General features: G+C 40.3%; 1 protein-coding gene across 5 annotated transcripts in view; it reads left to right on the forward strand.

Moving 5' to 3' along the window:
- Nucleotides 1-238: 238 nt before the first annotated feature.
- ERBIN (erbb2 interacting protein) overlaps nt 239-21,055 on the forward strand; it is a 160,068-nt gene continuing 139,251 nt past the window's right edge. For 4 of the 5 annotated variants that reach the window (XM_025387461.1, XM_025387464.1, XM_025387465.1 and 1 more), the window contains exon 1: nt 9,388-9,630. The gene's annotated coding sequence lies outside the window, so the exon portion shown is untranslated. Of the gene's footprint in view, nt 267-9,386; nt 9,631-21,055 lie in introns of those variants that run through there. The other variant, XM_025387460.1, reaches the window with a different exon arrangement.

Below are 21,055 nucleotides of genomic sequence, written 5' to 3' on the forward strand. Positions count from 1 at the left end.
GATTTTGTAAATAGTTCAACTGGATTGTTATTTTCTTCCAGACTTACAAGAGCTCTTTGTATATATGGATATTAAATTGTTTCTTACATTGTTTCTAATGTTTTAACTTTGTTTGGTGTCTTTTGCCAACAGAAGTTTTAAACATAGTTCTGTCAAACTTTTTCTTTGGTGGCTTCTGGGTTGCTCCGTGTTTGGATTGCTATGTGGTAACAATGTGGCATGGTTGAACATGTACTGAGGTGAGAGAGAACGGAGTTCTAATTATGGTTTTGCCACTAACCAGTAGAGTGACTTTGGGCAAGTCTTCAAACCTGTGTTCGCTCAGCTATAAAATGCACTTGAAGTAGAAACAAGATGACCTCTGAGGTTTCTTCCTGCTTATTCATCCACTACTGAACATTCTCAGATTCTAGAGTTTTAAAAGCTTATTTTCTTTAAGTAGGCCAATCATTCTCCCTGAAACGAACATTTCTCATTTGCCTACTGACATTTTCATAGTGTAAAATCTAGCTAGTGTCAGAATTATCAAAATTTCTGAATTTTTGGCATCTGGATTAATAATAAATTTTTGTATAAAATTTGGTGAGTTTATGCTTGTTTTCTCTTACTGGTTATAGCATAGGCTTTATAGAGAATAGATACTGCATTTAATATGTAATCTAAAACATGTATATTATGGAGCAACTAAGCCAATGGACATTTAATATGGCTTATTATATTTTATTGATGATAATGAATTGTAGTCCTCTTGATACAAGAAAAAAAGGATAGCTTTTATTTGTGTAGTGTTGATAGTGTGCTTTCATGTTCATCATCTCGTTTGGTGCCCACAATAATCCTATGATAAAGATTAGAGGACTTATTCTATTTTATAAATCATGAAGCATTACACAAAGAGATTAAATGATTTATCCAAAGTCACCAGCCAGTAAATGCTAATGTCAGTGCCCATACTTTTCTCTCTTTCTTTCCTTCTCCCCTCCCTCCCTCCCTCCCTCCTTCCTTCCTTCTTTCCTTCCTTCATTCCTTCCTTTTTTTGAGACAGAATTTCAATCTTGTTGCTCAGACTGGAGTACAGTGGTGCAATCTCGGCTCACCACAACCTCCGCCTCCCGGGTTCAAGCAATTCTCCTGCCTCAGCCTCCTGAGTAGCTGGGATTACAGGTGTCCGCCACCACTCCCAGCTAATTTTGTATTTTTAGTGGAGATAGGGTTTCTCCATGTTGGTCAGGCTGGTCTTGAACTCCCAACCTCGAGGTGATTCACCCGCCTTTGGCCTTCCAAAGTGCTAGGATTACAGGCATGAGCCATCGCGCCCAGCCACCCATGCTTTTCTTAAAGATGGTAATATTGATGAGAAAAAATGTATTGGTTAGGTTTAATTACTACAGAAGACAAATAGAAATATCAGTTATCTACAAGGTAGAGTGGTCAGATATAGGTAAATGAAATAAAATATCAAGAATAAAAAGTATTTCTATTAATAGCTTGGTATGCTACATACCAGGAAATACGACAGATATACTATATACAGTTTTGTATAAGAAAACAAAAAGCCTCAGAGGGAATTTCAAGAGGTAGAAAGAACCATCCATCTTAGAGAAAAACTAGAAGAACAAAAGAATTGAAAGTAAATTAGAATTGAAAAACCATCCATCTTAGAGAACCATTCATCTTAGAGTAAAACTAAAAGAACAAGAGGATTGAAAGTAATTAAAAACTAAGGAAACGAGAGCCAGGCATGGTGGCTCACACCTGTAATCCCAGCACTTTGGGAGGCTAAGGTGGGAGAATCACTTGAGCCCAGGAGTGTGAGACTACAGTGAGCTATGATCATGACACTACACTCTAGCCTGGGAAAAATGCTAAGAAAACTAAAATAATAGATCTGAAGCTAGAGAAAAACAGAAGGGAGAGGAAATATTTAAAAATATGTTATAATTTAGATCAGCATTTTTGAAGGAAATTGACAGCATTTATAGTCACTTCCAAGAAAAATAAATTTCATCCCAAGGGAATAAAGTATGTGTGCCAAAGTATATTCAGAATTATTTTAGAAAATTCAATGGAAAAATACCATTTTCCAATACTGATTAAATCAGATGTAGGTGAGATTTGTCGAATAGTCTGCTTATGATACAGTAGTTTTCGACAATACAGAGAGAATTTACTCTTACTATTTATTTATTTATTTCAGACAAAGTCTCGCTCTGTCACCAGGCTGGAGTGCAGTGGCGTGATCTCGGCTCACTGCAACCTCCGCCTCCCGGGTTCAAGAGATTCTCCTGCCTCAGTCTCCCAAGTAACTGGGACTACAGGCGCGTGCCACCACACCCAGCTAATTTATGTATTTTTAGTAGAGACGGGGTTTCACCATATTGGACAGGATGGCCTCGATCTCTTGACCCCGTGATCCAGCCGCCTCAGCCTCCCTAATGCTGGGATTACAGGTGTGAGCCACCCGCGCCTGGCCTACTCTGACTTTAAAATAGGAATGATGTGATGCTTAACTAGTAAATACAGTTTTTATGTAACATAGTTGGCATTTTTGAACACGGCAGTTAAGCATCTTACTACACCTCGAATTATATTCAATACCAATTTACTGGTTATTTTCATGGCATTTTTGATGCTAAACAGTTTTCTAAAATAAAATACTATAGAAAAATTTAAATTTATTAAATGTGGGAATAAGTCAGGAAAAGAGCAATTTCATTACCCAAAGAAAGATAATATTAAGTGGAAACCTGTGTTGAAGGGTGATAAGCAGTCTAACAGAAGCTTAAGTAGAAGTCTAAATAAACTTCTTTTGTTGATTTAATACTGCTCTGATTTGGAAAGACGTATGCATATTGTAATATGATAGAAATAGATTATGATTCATACTAGGGAGGACTGGAGAGGAGAAGTAAATCAGAAGAAGGCACAAAGTTGAAAATTATTAGTTTGATCATTTGCCTCAGTTGATCCAGGACAGTCTTGGTTTTACATTTGTTGTGCCTGTGTAATTATTTTTTATTGTTATTATTATTTTGAGATAGGATCTCACTCTGTCACCCAGACTGGAGTACAGTGGCACAATCTCAGTTCATTGCAACCTCTGACTTCTGGGCTCAAATCCTCCCACCTCAGCCTACCAAGTAGCTGGGACTATAGGCACCCACCCTGTATCCAGCTAATTTTTGTATTTTCTGAAGATATGGGGTTTCACTATGTTGCGCAGGCTGGTCTCGAACTCCTGGATTCAAGCGATCTGCTCACCTTGGCCTCCAAAAGAGCTGGGATTATAGGCATGAGTCACTAAGCCCCACCCCTGTGTAATTATTAATAATGTCTTCGTTCACTCTCAAAGTGTCTTAGTTTGGATGACAGACTATATGGTCACCTTAGAAATAATGGAAGCATAGTACATATTATTGGTGCCTTTAAAAGTACATTACTAGGCCAGGATTGGCCCAGTAGTTACTAGTCTCAGTAACTCAGGAAGCTGAGGTGGGACAACCGCTGGAGCCCAGGGGTTCTAAGCCACAGTGTGCTATGACTGTGCCTGTGAAGAGCCACTGCAGTTCAGCTTGGGGCAACATAGTGAAACCTTTGTCTCTAAAAAAACAGTGTAGTACTAGTGATAGCTAATACTTTTGAGTCTGCCAAACACTGTGATACTGCGTTAAATACTTTATGAGCATTGTCCCATTTAGTTTTCCTAATAATCTGTAAGGTAGCATTATAATCCCCTTTCTAGAGAAGAGCAAGCTCAAGTTTATGTTTATAGATATTCAGGAACTTGCCCAAGGTCACTCAAGTAGCCAAGTTTCTAATTCAAGCAGTCTTGTTTCAGAAGCCACCCAAATCATCACAATGCATTATTTATTTCTCTCCCCACATTAAAAAACTTCATAATACATCTGAAAGAAATTCAACTTTGATAATTTACAAAATATATAGCATAGAAAAAAAGATTATTAAGTATATACAAGAGGGAAAAAAACATCAAAAGTTTTCCAAAAGCTTTTCACAAATAAAGGCAGACTTTCCATGCAATGCATAAAATATTTTTAAAAAATATGCTTGAAATGTCGAAACACGTTATGGGAGAGGTGATTCCATTCTCAAAGTATTACAGAATCCATAATATTGGTTCTTGCATGTACAGCCTCTTTTGAGCCAAAGAACTTCTTTCCTGCAGACTTGCCACCCTAACCTCCTGGCCTCTCTATCAAGACACTAAGGTGGAAGTAAAAAGGGAGAAGTCAAATGCCTATCAAAAATACACGTTATAGTGCATTTTGACGTAACTGATCCAATGCTTCTAGACTTCATTAAAATCTAACCCTATTCTAGCCTGAAGATTCACTTTTCTCAAACACTACTCTACTAAAAACTGTTTAAGGTAACCAGTTCTTTACTAGGGGTCTGGTAAAGGAGAAAAGAAGAATTATCATCCCAAATTTGTCCTTGTCCTCTATTTTTGTCTCCTCAATGCTCTTATGCAGGTGCTTGGCTGGTATGGGGAAGTGATGGGGTATCCTTTTTAAAACAGTGGATGGGCTCTCTCTTAAAGCAGCTTTTTCCCCCTATGAATGCTATGTACATTCCCTGGAATGCTTAAGGCCTTAAGGCTTTCCTTCAGTTGAAATGGCTTATCTCTAGCAGACAGTAATTCCTTTTCTGAGCCCAGCCATTGGGAAGGGGAATCCCAAAGAAAAGATTTTCTGCCTTTCACAGAGAATCATTCAGAGAATCACAACAGGGAACTTGAAGCTATACTATCAATAAACATTAGTTAACTTACTCTCTAAGGTGGTCTTGGAATTCAGTTAATTGTTGCAGAATCACAGGCAGCCTTGTTTAAGGTGGGGTTTTATTTTTTCTTTAATCATAACTGAAAAGTTAAGTCCATCTTAGTGTAACGTCCTGCGGGAGGATTTTCAAAGGAAACTAATCTGTAAAGCGTGGAATGAGAGTACCTTCTAGAATAAATGGAAGATTTGACTCTGTGTGTGCTGCTTATATGAAACAAAAGTACTCAGTGATTAATAACAAAGATGAATTGTTGTTTGTGATTGCTGAATACTCTGATTATATACCTGCCATTTCACCCTTCCATATGCGCACAGATGCAAAATTCCAGAGAAAATACTGTATAGATTATCAAAGAAATATTTGACAAAATAAATTACTACAGTTGACCTTTGACCTCACAGGGTTGACTGCATGGTTCAACGCAAATTTTTAAAATAAATACATTGGACTTTTTTTTGAAGATTTGCAACAATTTGAAAAACTTGCAAACTGTGTAGCCTAGAAACACTGAATTTTTTTAAAGTTATGTATGTCACGAATGCATAAATATATGTAGACACTAGTCTATTTTTATCATTTACTACCATAAAATATAAACAAACCTATCATAAAAAGTTAAAATTTATCAAAATGTAGGCACACACTTACAGACCAAACATGGTGCTATTTGTAGCGGGGAGAAATGTAAACAAATGTAAAGATACAGTATTAAATCATAACTGCATAAAATTAACTGTCATACAAACTGTACTGCTATAATAATTTCGTAGCCACCTCTTGGTGCTATTGTAGCAAACTTAAGTGTTGCCAGTATTTGCTTTAAGCTGTGTAATGCTAATCATCTCTGAGTGAGCAGTTCATCTCTCCAGTAAATTGCATATTGCAGTAAAAAGTTATCTCTCATGGTTCTCACATATTTTCCATCATGTTTAGTGCAATACTGCAAAACTTTAATAACACTATGGCTTCCATACGAAGTGCCACTGGTGATGCTGGAAGTGTTCCCATGAAGCAAAGTCATGACAGTACAAGAAAAAGTTGAACTGCTTGATATGTACCATAGACTGAGGTCTGCTATTTCAGACAATTCATCTTGTAAAGAGACAATGTAAACTTATGGTATTGACATTACTGTGAATGTAGTTTCTCTTCCTTATGATTTTCTTAATAACATTTATTTCTCTACTTACAGTAAGAAGACAGTAAATAATACATATAAGATACAAGAAATGTGTTTATCAACTGTTTTATGTTATAGTTAGGCTTCTGGTCAGTAGTGGGCTTATTAGCAGTTGTTCAGTTTTGGAAGAGTCAAATGTTATATGCTCACATAGTTGGCCGGTGCCCCTAAATTCCATATTATTCAAAGGTCAACCATATCGACAAATGTATCCTGGATTCCATCCTCTTTTTTTTTTTTTTTTTGTAGAGACAAGGTCTCGCCATGTTGTCCAGGCTGATCTTGAACCTCCCGGCTCAAGCAATCCTCCCGCCTCAGCCTCCAAAGTGCTGGGATTACAGGTGTGAGCCACTGCAACCAGCCAGATTCCATCTTCTTAAGGCCAGTGTATTAGGGGGCTCATTCTCACAGTATGAGTAAGCAGGACTTATTTAGCCATCAGTAATCCTCTATTCTCTATATATCGCTCCAAGGAATGAGACTACATTTCCCTCTCCTACCAACTCAGCCTCAGCACATGTTATCTCTATTTTTCCCTTCCAGCAAAAGCTGTTTTAGGGAAAAAATCTGATGAATTAGGTGTAAATGACTAACAAGGCTTAAAATATTACTTTTCCCAGGATTATGGTTTTGTGCTAGAGAAAAAAACTGCTTAAAGGGATAAAACTCTAATGGCAGAATTTCAGGTGAGTTGGAGGGTTTTTAGTTATAGGTACTTTTCTAGCGTGGATGGTAGTCTGCCAGCTTGGTCCTGAGTATGAGTTTAAATTTTAAAAACGTTAGGACCAGGGCAAGTCTTAGCCTAAAGCAGTGGCCTGATCAGTTGTTTAAGTTTTCAGAGGAGGGTTAGGTTTACTCGAATCTATGGCATCACATTTAAAGGGGTCTTGAATCAACCTGAAATTAGAGGCAACACTGGAATCCCAGAATCTAGCTGGTTTTCCACTAGTATAGGAGATATTCCATCCTGGGATGCCTTAGGAGAGTGACCCTTTCAGTTCAGAGCTATGCCACTGAGTTCTGATCAGACACAAAGCGGTTTTTGAAAATGGAGCAAGAAATCTTCCTAGCGATGATTACAAATAGCTTGTACAATATGTTAACTTTAGCTTTTTATGCAATGGTTAAGATTCATTTTCACATAAAATAGATATCCAGCTTGGTAACACTGGCATAGCTGCTGTCATTTCCTAGCTTCCAGCGAATACTCTTACCTCTAATTCAGCACTGAATATATCTGAACACTTCAGTACTACCTGTAAATCTTCAACTTCTGCTCTATGCTAAATAACCTAATACCTGTATTAATTCCAGCAGTTCTTCAAGTAGTTAAAAATGCTCCCAATCTGAATAAAATAACTTGAATATCTTCGGCGTTATTTCAAGTGTTTGTAACTAATGTCAACTCATTTTGATAAATAATTACTTGGTGGAATTTACGAACTTTTTCCATTGGCAAGCCAAAAAAAAAAAAAAAAAAAAAAAAGGTCTGTAGGGGATATGGCTCTTTATTCAAACTTGGTAATAAATAATTATCTCTGGAATACAGACGGAAGAACTGAACCAGGGACTTCAGGGACCCACAGGCTAATTATCATCACTGTACACAGTTAAGTACAGCAGAGAATGGGGGTGGCGAATGGTTTGCTCCGCAATACGCTCCTTCTCTGGGTAAAACAAGGCCGTCTTTTCTGTGAACATATTTAAAGCAAGAACTGCAAAAACTGTACAATGTTATGGTTGAGGCTTTCTATTTGCCATATGTGTTGACAGAATGCTTAAGAGTCTCTCTCCGCAATAAACGCAAACCCTGCCAGGCTGAATTATTAGGGCCAGCGCAATTCAACGACTGCACCACCACCGAACCGCTGGGGTTGGAAGCCTGCGTCGCATCGGAGCGTACCCATGTTTCCTCTAACAAAGGCACGATCTTGAGGCCATTTCGCGGGCCCTTTTTCCCCTCCCAGCGCCAGCTTTGTCTCCCCGCCGGTGTCAGGCTGGGACTTGGAGGAGGCTGAGCTGCGCCGTTGGGGAACAAGCTCGAAGGGCGGGCGTGGGAAGCTGCGCCGCGCTGCCGCTGTGGTTTCCTGCGACCTGAGCGTGCCATTAGAGGAAGGTGGAGTGCTGCAGCTGCAAGAGATACCTGCTGCCTTCAAATCAGGGCTGGACTCCAACAACCCCTGTGCACCGATTACTGTCGTACAAAGAAACTCCATCGGCCGGGGCGGCGGAGGCCTGTGGGCTATCTCCCTGGCTGGGCGCGGGGCCGCTAGCAGACAGCAGGGTCGGCGTCGCCAGCGTTCCCCACCTTGGGGGGCTCAGAAGTGGGGGAGTGCGGGGTCGGGGAGCGGGCGGGAGACAGGCCTCGGGTAGCCTGGGCCAGAGTGGGCCTCACGGCTCGCCTTTCACGGGAACCCACGGCCGCCGGCTGCCCCTCCCACAGCCCCCGGCCCCCCGCCCCCCGCCGCCGACGTCTGCCCGCACCGCCCCCGCGCGCTGACTGGCCCGCGCCGGCCTCCTGCCCGGCTGTTGGCGGTTGGGGCGAAGCCGGCGGGAGACCGCCCCGCCCCCGCCCCCGCCGCGGAGCCGCGGCGCGCAGCCTCTTCACCCGTCGCGGCCGGGGCGGTGGCGCTGTTGCCGCCGCGGCTTGTGAGGCAGTAACTCCCCTCCGCCCCTGCCCCATTCCTCCTCCTTTCTCTCCGCTCCCTCCATCCTCCCTCCCCTCGCGGTCTCTCGCCCGAGTGAATGTGGCGCGGCGGCGCGGGACGCAGCCTCGGCCCCTGCCGCGGCCCCGCAAGCTCGTGAGGAGACAGAGCTGCCGCCTGCTCCCGCCCCCTGCGCGTCTCGGAGAGCCACCGCCGCTGGGGAAGGAGAACGAGCAGGGCAGCGGAGGGACGGCGGCGGGAAAACGGGAGAGGGAGAAGAGGGTTCGAGGGCGAGTAGGGAAAGCGGGGAGGGACGGACGGAAGGACGGACGGCCCGACGGACGGCCCGGGCAGGGGGCCGCCATTGAGCCTGCCCGACTCCTCCGCTCCGGCTCCGGGTGGCGGCGGCAGCGGCGTCGCGGACGAAGGGCGCGGCAAGCTCTATCGAGACAATAACCCTGCCGCCCGGCTCTGGGGGCGGCAGAGAGGAAGCGGTGGCGGCCTAGCGCAGCCGAGGCTCGCCGAGCGCCCGGGCAGCGTCCTCGCCCCCGCCGGCCGGGTGCCGTTGCCGTCCGGTGTGCGGGGCGCGCCGGTGGCCCGGAGCCCGAGGCTCCCGGCGGCTGTCCCTTCCCCTCCCCCTCCCCGGTGCGCGTTGAGCTGGTTTTCCGGGTTCCCCTGGACGGAGCTGGATTGTGCTTCTCGCCAAGGCAGGAAGTGAGTTTCGCACTGCAATTCCGGGCAGTGTCACGAGTGAAAAGTTTTTTTTTTTTTTCGGCGGAGATCCTAGTTGGGGCTGGGAAACTCCTGCAAAACTAGAGACCAGGAAGCCAGCCCGCACCCCAACCCCCACCAAAGCCACCTACTCTTCTGCGGGAGGCCAGTCCACATCCGCTCTCACCCGAGAGAGAAATTCAGCTGGATCCAAAGTGACTAATGAAGGCAAGGAAATCATGTCAAGCGAAGCCTTGAAAAAGCTGCCCTGAGACGCTGTCCCGCCGAAAGGTAATTTTCACGAAAAGTGTCTCTGAGTCACAAAGTTCATGGGACTTTGTGACTTGGAAAAGAGATGATCTTTTAGTGTTTTTCTCCAAGTTACCCTAAATCCTCCTCTTTTCATATCGAAGCGGATAATAATTGAGAGGCTAAATAATCGAACTGCAACCCTCCTGTCTCCCCTCTCCCCCCTCCCCGCCCCACCATCTGGACTTTGGATTTTTTGGAAGAGGTTGTAAGAATGCGGTGGGACAAAAAGTTTTCAGCAATCCGAAGAAGGAGTGCCTTTGTTCACAGGGGCCAGAAGTTTTGGCTTTCTGGAACGTATAGAGTGTATATTAAGTTGCTCAGCCTGGCACCTTCTGTTTGAGAAGAAAGTTTGGTCGCTGCAGCGAGTGATTTGCTGTTATTGAGATGGCTGCCGCGTTTGTTTATACTCCTACCGATTATATTGGCGCTTGCGTTAATCGTATATAGAGGTTTTTATTGTTTTATTTCCAACTCTGATCAGTATATTTAGTTAGATTTTAGAAACCAAAAAGTCTTGCCATTCTTAGTTGTTTTTCAGGGTAATATATTTCTTTAGTTGTGTGTAATTGTTTTTTTTCAGACGTTTAGCGCTGTATAACTTATTTAATTAATTGAAAGCAAGTATCGACTAGACTTTTCTTGTAACTGATCCATTACGAAGAAAAAAGGAGTAAGGACTAATAATAAAGAGAGAGACATAATTAAACAACAATAACAACAACCTGTAAGACGTTTGATAGGACTTCTGTGCAGTTCAGAACAGACTATATGGGAAGGGAAGTAAAACGCTTGAAACGATTTTCAAGGGAATCACAGTGATTGTGATAAAAAGCTGTGCTTTTTGAGTAGTATGGTATTTACATTTTTGTGTTGGCCCAAATGTTTTTGGTCGGTTCTGCATAAATAGTGATAGGTTCTGCCTACATCTGTGGGGGCAGGATTCATGAAGCATGGCAGACATTCCACCAGTCAGAGCTGTGAACACTTCTGAACCAATGGGGACTAGTTTTGATAGCAGCAAACCCAAAGCTTTTTTCAGTGGTGTTTTAGTCTTTTTCTGTTTAGCTTTTTGGTGCAGGGAGGTGAAATACAATACTGTAGTTCTGAATATATATTGAATAAATTTGGTAACCTGTTGGTAGGTATATCCTGAATATATATTGATGTTTAGATCGCCTGTACTGTCTCACGTAATGACCGGAAACCCGAAGAGAGAGTTGATTTTCTTTAGTTCAAAGAGAAAAAATAGGTTTTAAAGATCAGGATCAAATTATTTCACAATTTGTTCTTTGCTACTTCAGCTTCATTAAGTACATCTCCAAAGGCAGTCTTTTATTAATTACAGTAGTTTTGATTTTTTTTTTTCCTCCCCAGGGCATGGTCTCAGGAGATTATTTTTTTCATTGTTGTTAAGATTTATGAACCATCGAGTAATTCCTGTTAAGTCAAACTAGCTTTATCAAAGAATTTGAAGTGCATAACTCGTATACTTTATGATTTTGGAACGTATCATTAGGCTGCAAAAGAGTTTATTCTTGGGCGTCTGAAAGAACTGAACAAAATAAATGGCATTGAACTTCAGTTTCCTTATATGGCTTATACTTGGCTTTAAAAGCAACAAAACCTTAATAGAGCAAGTCCTTTATAGAGAATTATCGCTTTATGAAGATGGTTATTTATTAGTAAATTTTGTATAAAAACAGTATTGTAGCACTTGAAAATGACTTTAAACCTCTAATTTTAGATTTAGTCCTTGATTTTTTTTTCGATGCAGACAACACATTTTATAAAGTGCGGTGTTGACCTTTGTGTTTCTTTTTTTCTCCTCAACAAGGCATAAAGTACTTGTAGTTTTCTTGGAATTCTGTTAGTTTATCACTGAATTAACTTAAATTTTAGGTTTTATACTACTGTCAAACTGTAAGTATTTTCGAAGCCTTGTTTAAACTGTGACAAAGGTTTGAAAAGAGGTTAAAAGAACAGTCATCAGTTAAAATATTTTTAAATGGCTTCAAAATTTGGATATTCTTTAGTATGGTGTGGATTTTCTAAGATTAAATTGGCAAATAGTACTTCCAAAGTGTATGTTGCACAAAATGCACACTTAAAGGCTCTGTTTATTAAAGGTAATCATGAATTTTCAGGACTTCGACTGATTCAAGTAGTACTGTTGTGAAGTCTCCTTGCCATTTGAGATCAAACTCTTGTAAACTTTATGTATAAAAAACTTATAGAGGTACAAACATGGAAACCAAATTTTTGTTGTATGCTCTTAATGAAGTGATAACTATGGATACATTTCACATATATCGTTGGTAAATCTCTAAAATTGATTATTTTAGACATTGTTGGTATTGAACTATTAGTAGTAAATAGTACCCTCTAAGAAATATGCTTAAAAGTTTCAGAAAATAGGTATGTATTTCAAAATTACTTATTTGAAATAATTGCTTATGGATAATATGATTTAGACTTTAAGCTGCTTTTGTTTTGGAAATAGATTATGGCAGTACTTACAGAGTATTTGGGATTATGCAGAATTTTAGTGATGCTGGGTAGCAATTTCTTTTTTTTTTTTTTTTTTTTCGTAATTGCTGCTTATCCAGATTCTCCTTATAAACCCTACTTGGCTGCCTGCATTTTGACACTTTGCCTTGCTCATTCATTTCTCGAATCTGTTACATGCTTGCTTGCGTTTTCTTTTTCTGGGAATACATCTCTATTGTAAACGTCTAAAGATGTCTTTGTCTTTTCCTTTCCTTTTTTTTTTTTTTCTTCGAGAGTCTCGCTCTGCCGCCCAGGCTGGAGTGCAGTGGCACAATCTTGACTCTCCACAACCTCCACCTCCCAGGTTCCAGGGATTCTCCTGCCTCTGCCTCTCGAGTAGCTGGTATTACAGGTGCGCGCCATTGCGCCTAGCTAATTTTTGTATTTTTAGTAGAGACATGTTTTGTCATGTTGGCCAGGCTGGTCTCAAACTCCCGACCTCAGGTGATCCGCCCACCTCGGCCTCCTGAAGTGCTGGGATTAGAGGCGTGAGCCACTGAGCCCGGTTTATGGATAACTCCCATTTTTCAGATTCACCTTTTAGCTGCCTCTTCTTAGGTTTCCTAATTGTAAAAAAGAAACCTAGCTACTATTCAGCTTTCTCTTCTGATTCCTTAGCTTCCTATATTTATAGTTAGCTTCATTTACCTAGCCTATTTTTTCTGTGTTCAACTGGTCGTTCTTAATTATATTTTGCCATTTCCCTCTTTTTCAAACTGTGTTAGTCTATGTTTATCACCTCAAAAAACTGTTCAAAACATACAGTAGAAAAAATTTATGGGATCTTATTTTAACAGCCCATTTAATTCTGAATATCCCCCTTGCATTTCAACTAAGTGTACATGCCAGTATTTTAACTTTATATTCATCAGTATATTGCGTGCGTTTGTTTGTTTTGTTTTGTTTTTTTGAGACATACTCTTGCTCTTTTGCCCAGGCTGGAGTGCAGTGGTAAGTTTTTGGCTCACTGCAAGCTCCGCCTTCCCCGTGTTCACGCCATTCTCCTGCCTCAGCCTCCCGAGTAGCTGTGACTACAGGCGCCCACCACCATGCCCAGCTAATTTTTTATATTTTTAGTAGAGACGGAGTTTCACCGTGTTAGCCAGGATGGTCTCGAGCTCCTGACCTCGTGATCCGCCCGTCTCGGCCTCCCAAAGTGCTGGAATTACAGGCATGAGCCACCCTGCCTGGTCATTGCTTTGTTTTATACTTTGTTTTCTCAGTTTTCCATTTTCTCTTTAGTGTTCTCAAAATTAACTGTTAAGATAATACCAGGTTGTTATTTCTTCTTATGTATTAAGACTTTGTAATCCTCTCTATCTTCTTGTTTTATTATACTTTTGGCCTCTGAAAACATACAGATTTATTTCTCTGTTCCTTCTTCTCTGTACTTTCCTCTCTGTCCTACCTTTCAAGTTAGATGTCTTTTCTGTCGCAGAATCCCTAAAAATGTGAAATTATCTTTCTTTGATTTCATGAAATAAGCACAGTGGTACTACTATCACTCTATTTTTGTCACTTCAAATTTTGTTTCAGATACCATCGAATGAAGTCCTTCCCAGGTTTTCAGTGATAGTGTGGAAGACAATAGAAAAGAAGAATAGATAAAAATTCACTTAATAAGACTCTACTTATCTGGAGGTTATTATAGCTTTAAAAGCATATTGAATGTAGTAGAAAAACTAGAAAGTAAAAACTTACCTCCTTAATCAAAACAGGTATAACAGAGTCTGGGGACTTCACTTTTAGGGCCATTATTATTCAGAGCCCATTTACTTATGTACATAATGAGCTGTTTTTGGTTCTTTGGTGTCCCAGAAGGGGTGAGAAAGGTACATTTACAGCATTGTGAAGTTATGACCTGTGATGTTACAGTGAAGCAATAGAAAAATGGAAAGACGACTGAATAACTTAGAAAGTAATCTGGGACAACTTACTTTGAGGCTAAGTGCCTTGTACATTTCATTTGTCTGTAGGAGGGTTCACTCTGTTGTAATATGGCATAATTACAAGAAATAGTAATAGCCCTAAGGCAGCTGTTCTCAAACTTTGGTTTGACTCAAAACAGAAATTAAAAAAAATTAATTTATTTGAAAATACTAAGCTATTGCACGTTAATGTAACATTGTTTTAATAAAAATATAATTGTTCTCTAAAATATTTAGCAAAAAGAGTGGCAATGATTTATATTTTTGCAAGTCTCTTATGTTTGGCTTAATAGAAAACAGCTCGATTCTCAAATCTGCTTCTTCACTCCATCTGTTACAATATGTTCTTTTGGTTGAAGTGTATGAACAAAATCCAGTCTTATACAGGTATTTGGTTGGAAAAGGGAGGAAGATTTTCTTTTTTTTTTTTTTTTTTGTGAGGGAGTTTGCTGTTGTTACCCAGGCTGGAGTGCAGTGATGCAATCTCCGCTCACCGCAGCCTCCACCTCCCGGGTTCAAGCGATTCTCTTGCCTCCGCCTCCTGAGTAGCTGGGATTACAGGCATGGGCCACCACACCCGGCTAATTTTGTGTTTTTGGTAGAGACGCGGTTTCTCCGTATTGGTCAGACTGGTCTTGAACTCCTGACCTCAGGTGATCTGCCCGCCTCGGCCTCCCCAGCCTAAGGGAGGAATATTTTCATACTCTTTTTAGATAATTGTAGATACTCTTTGAGACCAAAATTTGACAAGTAGTTATGTCAAAATTTGGTAACCAGTAACTTTTTTAAAGGTTTGTGGCAGTGTTGAATCTGAGACCATGTCGGTGAATTTTTTATTTCTTGTTGTTACCTTAAAATGCATTAGTTTATCTTGTACTTTGGATAAATCTTTTACCCATTCATGATTTTGTAACAGTGTGCATTTGATCATTTGGAAAATATGGGTTCATTGAGTTAAACATATTTAAGAAATGTTGACATATTTCATTATACAGTAGCATACAGAAACAAAATATCTTTATTAAAGATATAAGTGGCATTTAGAAATAAACCTGGGAATGGCCGGGCACGGTGGCTTACGCCTGTAATCCCAGCACATTGGGAGGGGGAGGTGGGCAGATTATGAGGTTAAGAGATCGAGACCATGGACAACATGGTGAAACCCTGTCTCTACTAAAATACAAAAAATTAGCTGGGCATGGTGGCGGGCGCCTGTAATCTCAGCTACTCAGGAGGCAGGGGCAGGAGGACTGCTTCAGCTCGGGAGGCAGAGGTTGCAGTGAGCTGAGATCACGCCTCTGCACTCCAGCCTGGCGGCAGAGCCAAGACTGTGTCTCAAAAAAAAAAAAAAATAAATAAATAAAAAATAAACCTGGGAATATGTAGTGGTGCTAGTGCAGCTTGAAGGCATTGCCTTTATTCTTGTAAAGGTGTTAGCTGTTTTATCCACCATTGGTTTTGCAACATCAGTGTAAAATGTAAATATAATGGAAAAGGGAAAAATGTCATCTCAATATTATTATAAACACAGTTTTGACCTGGAAGATTCCTTGAAAGTGTCTCAGGGACTTCTAGAGACTGTGGACTTCCAGGGCCTACGAACTGCACTTCAAGAACTTAGGTGGAAGTTGGGATTTATGGAACTTTCATTAATTAATTTTTTTCTTGTCTGTTCGTATTGGATTCTGGGAGAGTGTTGAAGCTTGATCTTTTAGCCCACTTACTTGATTTTCATTTGTTTTCAGTTATTTTGTTACTTGTTTTTGGAATGGAGTTTCTAAGAATTCTTGTTATTCATAGAAGTTGATTTTTATTTTTATTTTTTTGAGACAGGATCTCACTGTGTTGCCCAGGGTGGAGTGCAGTGGCATACTCACAGCTCACTGCAGCCTTGAACTCCTGGGCTCAAGCTGTCCTGTCACCTCACCTTCAGCCGAGACTACAGGCATGCACCGCTATGTCCAGCTGATGTTTTTATTTTATTGTGGAGATGGGTTCTTGCTTTGTTGCTCAGGCTGGTCTTAAACTCCTGGTCTCAAGCAGTCCTCCCTCCTTGGTCTCCCAAAGTGCTGGGATTATAGGCATGAACCACTGCACCTGGCCCAGTTTTGTTTTTTTAGCTTTATTTTTGGTCTACATGTAACCTTTAATCTCTGAGATGTTCTTTTAACATTGTCTTTTGTTTATTCTACTAATAGTACAGAAAATTTGATCTTACTGTGCTTTTGGTGTATCTGTCATGCTTTTTGTGTTTTCTTCCAATACTAGATTTTCATGTTAGTCAAAGGTTTTTTTTTTTTTTTTTTTTTTTTTTTTTTTTTTTTTTTTTTTTTGAGATGGAGTCTTGCTCTGTCACCCAGGCTGGAGTGCAGTGGCCGGATCTCAGCTCACTGCAAGCTCCTCCTCTCGGGTTCACGCCATTCTCCTGCCTCAGCCTTCCGAGTAGCTGGGACTACAGGCACCCGCCACTTCGCCCGGCTAGTTTTTTTTTGTATTTTTTAGTAGAGACGGGGTTTCACCGTATTAGCCAGGATGGTCTCGATCTCCTGACCTCATGATCCGCCCGTCTCGGCCTCCCAAAGTGCTGGGATTACAGGCTTGAGCCACCACGCCCGGCCGGTAGTCAAAGTTTTATTTGATGACCTAGTCTCCACTGTATTGGTTATTTAAATGTATGTTCCCAGCCCAATGAATCCTTCTTCTGGCTTTGGTGATTGCTTAGAAGAGGAAAGGGAGAAATATTTAATGAGTTTCTCTTTGAAGGTATGTGGATAGCTTGACTTTCTGGTACAGGTGTGTACTGTTCCTCAGGAGGCAGTCTTCTTTTTTCATACTCAGGCTGTCCAAGTGTCACACCTCCTACGTACATAGAGCTGTACTAGAGGCTTTAGCTACACAGTGTTCTACTATGGTTTTACTCTCTGGCTGACTGCTTAGTATATACTTGTCTTAATCCTTCTTGCTAAGAAAACTCATCTTTTTTGGAGATGCCACTTTCTTGTTTTGGGTATCTGGTTCCTCAAGTATATTGCATTTTGTTATTTCCCCGACCCCAATCTACTTTGTATTCTTTATAAATTCCTTTCTGTTCTTATCTGTAGGTATACCCTTCCCAGGTTTTCAGCACTGCTATAGATATTTTTAAATTAAATTTTAATTTCTGAAACAATGACCAACATATGGAAAAGTTTGAACTTTTTTTTCACCTGAACCATTTGACTAAGTTGCTAACACGATGCCCTGTCATCACCCCTACATTTTTTTTTTTTTTTTTTTGACACAGAGTCTTACTCTGTCACCCAGACTGGAGTGCAGTGGTGCCATCTTGGCTCACTGCAAGCTCCGCCTCCTAGGTTCACACCATTCTTCTGCCTCAGCCTCCCGAGTAGCTGGGACTATAGGCGCCTGCCACCATGCCTGGCTGAGTTTTTGTATTTTTAGTAGAAACGGGGTTTCACTGTGTTAGCTGGGATGGTCTTGATCTCTTGACCTCATGATCCCCCTGCCTCAGCCTCCCAAAGTGCTGGGATCACAGGTGTGAGCCACCGCACCCAGCCCGTCACCCCTAAATATTTTAATGTTTATTTCTTACAAACAAGGACATCCTCTTGCATATAATGACATAATTACTATCAAAATCAGAAAGTTAACATGAATATATTACTAACATCTGAACCTCATTAATTATCCCAATAATGTTTTTTACAGCAAACTATTCCAATTTAGAATCATGTGTTACATTTTGTTGTCATCTCTTCATTCTCCTTCAATCTGGAATAATTTCTTTCTCTTTTCTTTCAAGGCCTTGGCACTTTTGAAGATCTGAAGATAACAGGTCTAGTTATTCTGTAGAATACCCCTCAATTTTCATTTGTGCGATATTTTTCATGATTAGATCTTTGATTAGATTTTTATGATTAGATCTTCGGCAGGGCTATCATAAAAGTGATGCTGCATTCTTCTTATTACATCTTATCAGGTGGCAGGCAATTTCAGTTTGTCCTGTTATGGTATTCACTTTATGTGATTAAAGTTGTGGCTGCCAGACTTGCCCTTTTTAAGGTATTCATTCCCTGTTTGTAATTAATTAATATTTTGTGGTAGGTGCTTTGAAACTATGTAAATATTTTGTTTTGTCATATTTTGAATTCACTTATTTGCATGTACCTAGGTTTATCTTCACAGGGACACAATCCATTATTATTTATTTTGGTGCTCAAATTGTTCTTGATTGGCCAATGAGAATCCCCTGGCTTATTTTCTTTTTTGTTTTTGATATGTCTTCCTTTTTTGAGCACTGCTTTTTTTTTTTTTTCTTTTAGCACAATTAGATGTTCTAACATATCTTCTACTTTTCCTGATTGTTTTTAGTGGAAAATGGTACTTAGAAGCCAAGATCTGGGGGCTTGTGTTCATTGTTGCTCTTCGGGTATTGCTACTCTCAGGCCCTCTTCATACGTAAAGCTAGGAAATATTTTTATGTACTTACACATATTTACATCTATTTTTATTTGTATATCTATAAATATATACAATGGTCCCTGATTTATACTACTTTGACTTTACCAGGAGTTTTATTGGGGTACTAAGTGCATTTTCAGCCTATGATACTTTTGACTTAAATAATGGGTTTGTCCAAATGTAAATCCATTGTAAATCGAGGAGCATCTGCATATTTCTATTATGCAATTCTAATGAACCACAAGGTTCACTCTTGTTTTTTTATTCCCCTTCCTTTCCATACTTGTAACTTATCTCTAACAGTGAGAACTAGTTTTGTTTCCATATGTTATGTATGTGAGGAAGTTAAGGTAAACATTTGTTCAAACATTTTGAGCCAGAAGTCTCTGCAGTTCAATTAATTTCTGAAGTATTTCTAAAGGGATAAAATTCCAAACTGTAAAAGGGCAAGTTTTAATTCCGTGATAAAGTACATTTAGGTGAAATGTTTCATTCCTTAGTAATTCTTGAGGCAGCTGTGAAAGGGGGATGGAAGAAATCCAGTATTTTTATTATTTACATTGGACAAGTTATTTGTGGAGGTAATTGCTCAATTTCAGTATGAGTGCAGTGATTTTGACGCAGTTGTGTTTTTCTTTTTTATTCTTTTTTGGAGAAGGGTCTCGCTCTGTCACAGCCCATGCAGTGCAGTGGCATGATCACTGCACTGCAGCTTTGAGCTCCTGGCCTCAGTCAATCCTTTCACGTCAGCCTCCTGAGTAGCTAAGAGTACAGGCATATGCCACCACGCCCAGCTAATTTTTCTATTTTTTATAGAAATAGAGGTCTTACTATGTTGCCAGGATTGGTCTCCAGCTCCTGGGCTTGAGTGATCCTTCCACCTCGAATCTCCCAAAGTACTAGGATTACAGGTGTGAGCCGCTGCGCCCAGCTGTGGTTTTCATATATAATCATTTTACCTCTAAAAAACTGCCTTTATCGTAGTAAATCCCCAAATATATTTATACTATGTCAGGATTTTCTTTTTTTATTTGTTGTGTTTTTTATGATACTATGCTATTTTGACCTCCCTCCCCTTCATTGTATATTTAATACCTGGAAGTGCTGCTTTGTTACTCTACTTCTAAAGGAATTTTCCAAGTGGACATGAATCATTTTTGTCAACTTCTAAAAATAATTCTTGGTGGTATGTTGATTGAGAGGGTCTGCATTTGTAGACTAATTTAGAAGATAATTGATAACTTTGCAATAGCATATCTCTTTCTAGGAAGATAGATTTCCCATTTATTTGATGTTTGATGCCCTTTAGTGGCATTTATGATTTTCATCTTGTCATATCTGTGTTTCTTGTTGATACGCATATTTGTTATTTTTAAGAAACTTATATTTTTGTTATATTTATTTCTAAAAACATTTTGGAGGGAGGGAAAGAGCTTCTGTTTTTATGAGGCTATTTCATCAATTGTATTATCTGGTTATTTAAAGGAAGCAGTTGAGTTTCATATTTATTATCTACTGTACTCTAGTGATGACTTTTGAAAAATTGCTTTTAGTATTTTAGTTGATATGCTTGTATTTTCTGGGTGTATAGTGATAGATTCATGAGCAGGAATACATCTTTTTTTTTTTTTTTTTGAGACAGGTCTTGCTCTGTCACTCAGGCTGGAGTCAGTGGTGCGATCACAGGATGTGGTCTCACTGTTGCGCTGGATAGGACTGATTCTGTTTTTTTTTTTTTTGAGATGGAGTCTTGCTTTGTTGCCCGGGCTAGAGTGCAGTGGTACGATCTGGGCTTATTGCAACCTCCGCCTCCTGGGTTCAAGCGATTCTTCTGCCTCAGCCTCCCAAGTAGCTGGTACTATAGGTGCACACCATCATGCCTGGCTAGTTTTTGTATTTTTAGTAGAGACGGAGTTTCACCATATTGGCCAGGCTGATGTCGAACTCCTGACCTTGTAATCTTCCCGCCTCGGCCTCCCAAAGTGCTGGGATTACAGGCGTGAGCCTCCGCGCCCGCCCAGAACTGATTCTTTAAGTGGAAATTGCTCCCTTTTACTCTTCTTCTGCCCCTTGAAGGTGTCATCAGTCATATGAGAACGGCCTTTTGAACCTTGTTGTTCCTGAACTAGTTTATTTATCTCTAAGAAATTAATACTAATTATAAACATTTTCTTTGAACTGCTTAGTATTTAGTGTGATGTACAGTAACATAGCTGGCCCACTTTATCCATAGGTTACATATGTACGGATTTTGTACTCATGAATTCAACCAATCATGAATTGAAAATAATTTGAGAAGAAAATCAATTAAAAAAATACAATAGCTGGGCATGGTGGCTCACGCCTGTAATCCTGGCGTTTGGAGAGGCTGAGGCGGGTAGATCACGAGGTCAGGTGCTTGAGACCAGCCTGGCCAATATGGTGAATCCCCATCTCTACTAAAAATACAAAAATTAGCCGGGTGTGGT

This window comes from Theropithecus gelada, chromosome 6 (genome assembly GCF_003255815.1).
Source record: "Theropithecus gelada isolate Dixy chromosome 6, Tgel_1.0, whole genome shotgun sequence".
Classification (NCBI taxonomy): domain Eukaryota; kingdom Metazoa; phylum Chordata; class Mammalia; order Primates; family Cercopithecidae; genus Theropithecus; species Theropithecus gelada.